General features: G+C 36.9%; 1 protein-coding gene across 1 annotated transcript in view; it reads right to left on the reverse strand.

Annotated features, from left to right (window-relative positions):
- LAMC1 (laminin, gamma 1 (formerly LAMB2)) overlaps window positions 1-2,466 on the reverse strand; it is a 168,785-nt gene that overhangs the window by 86,553 nt on the left and 79,766 nt on the right. The window lies entirely within an intron of this gene.

The raw sequence follows: 2,466 nt of genomic DNA on the forward strand, positions 1-2,466 counted from the left end.
ACACACACAAAAGTCAGCTTTGAGGGCCAGGGCTTATCTAGTCCCCTGCTACCCCTTCACTCTGAGGTATGCTTTTGTTGTTGCCTTTTACGGGAGAGAAGTGCCTGACTTGCAAAATAAGCAGCAACCCAACAGGAGAAAACAAGTGATCCTAGATGAGTCTGGTTTGTGCTTTGGTTCAGTCAATAATTCATTCATTTTACAAACATATCCCAAAATTTACTGCGTGCCAGGCAGTAGGTTGAACACTGAAGATACACAGATGAAATAAGAGAGGGTCCCTGCCCTAAAGGAATTCCACATGATAGATGAGAGAAGATACAAATAATGAAAATACAAAGTGAGAGAAGTAATATACTAGGGAATAAAGAGCAACCATACATCAACTTTCTCATCTGTAAAATAAAGAGTTTACACAAGATGAACTTTCAGGTATACATCTAGCTCCAAAGAGCTTGATTCTACAACTTTACCTGTCAGGAACATTTCTGAGAGTACCTCCCCTCACTAAATCTTTTAAATACTTTCCTTTCTTACAGTAACATTCTAGAGAAACACTACGATGCCACAGGAATGGACTTCACAAAGATGAATAACATCGGAGACATGAAATAGCAGCTGGTTTCCAATCAAGCTCAGTTCTATACAGACAAATAATTTTCCAAACTTCTGCAAGGCTTTTGCCAATATTCCGTGCTCAGTCAAGCCCTATATGCCCAACTATAGGTAAACTGGGCTGTGCGTAAACTATTGAATAATTTGCAACGAATAATGTAAGTTAAGGTTCTATTTTAAAGGTTAAAAATTTTCCAATGACTGGGCACAAGATTCTCAAATAGTTGTTTCCATGTTTGGATGAGGAAAAGATAACTCCTGGTTGCCACGTCCGCAAAATATGAAGCAGTTCACTCTGCAGGCTCCAAACAAAAAAATCAAACATCCCTATGTACATCTAGTCATGTGGGACCAGTGACATGTAGTGTTTTAGAATAAATTCTTCAGTAGCAAAAAAGAATAGATTTTCTGCTCTTGCTTCTATAGCTTGAAAAAGTAGATGTCTGAATCCCTTTGAAAATTAGCCCAATCTACAAAACAGTGGAACTAAACTGAACTCCCACCACTACTTGGCTCATGCATTCTTCCACAAGTTTGGAACAAAGACCCCATTGACTTACGCATGTAGGCGGATTAGAATTGCAATGCAGCCATGTAGCACATTACCGCACAGTGATTCCTCCCTGTGAAGCCAAGGCAGCCTTCTCTACGTTTGTCTCCCTGCTTTCCTTCTTTCCACGAAAATATAATTTCAAGTCTACTGTATAATACAGCTGTGTAATTTAGCATCAATCAGGCCTGTCCATATATTTTAAAATAGATACATGCATTCCATTGTTTATTTGCCTGCTTATACTTAGTGCTGTTCCCAACTCTTCTTAGAGCCCCCAATAATAGGCCAAACTAAGTGGACACAAATGTGTGCTCAGGGTCAAACACTCCAAGTTCTTAAATGTTCAGTGAGAACCTAAAAAGAAAAATATTACTGTGAAAAATGAAAGGTATATGAGAAGAAGAAAAAGGGCTAAATGTCAGAAAACAAAAGCAAAAGGAAAATATGAGGCTAAAACAATTATCACCAATATTTCATATCTTTAGAATTGTAAAGTATGTTTGTAAACTTTTTAAGTGGCATTTACTTTCTAATTTAATTCCCAAGCAGTATTAAATGCCTATGGTAATTGAGACTATAAGGACAAGTGTGTTCTCTGCCCTCACAAAGTTACAATCCAGTGTAAACACCAATCAGAGTGCAACACAGAGCCGGATGTGCTAATTGTTAGGAAAGGCACAAGCAGGGCACACTGAGACCAAACAGATGATTTCATGAACTTTAAAAAAGCAACTGCTATCAAGTTTAGATTTCTTCTTCTGAATAAGTAATAAAATACAAGTGGATGGGTTTGACTCAATGGACCAATATAATATACACCCTCAACTGCATTTTCTTTCAAGTGCTTCTCTTTACATTTTAATATATGAATTTTAAGAATATTCATATTGAGTAAAATGCCTGGTATTGTCACTCTTAATGCCAGAATAAAAAAAGGAAGCATTGTAAGGAACCCACAGAGAACTTATATGAATACATGTACAGATAAGGACAGAGAATAGTTCTAAATACCATATATGCCTGCATACGATGAAAGAATTCCTCCTCTAAATTGTCCATTCAGAAAGGGGAACTGCCTTATCTTCCAGTTCTTACAAAACTTCCTATCTACTTCATTTTGACCACAAATTACTGTGGGGAAATCAAATTAGCTTGAAATGACCTCAGATAATACAAGTTTTGGAGGCTTATATAGGACACATAATGGAAAGGGTTTGGTTTTATTTTCTTCTGTTTTCTAAAGAGACAAAGAAATTAACCCAGATTTATGTAATCAGTCCTGGGAGGTATGGCTTTAA

This window comes from Propithecus coquereli, unplaced genomic scaffold, assembly GCF_000956105.1.
Source record: "Propithecus coquereli isolate 6110/MARCELLA unplaced genomic scaffold, Pcoq_1.0 Scaffold146, whole genome shotgun sequence".
Classification (NCBI taxonomy): Eukaryota; Metazoa; Chordata; class Mammalia; order Primates; family Indriidae; genus Propithecus; species Propithecus coquereli.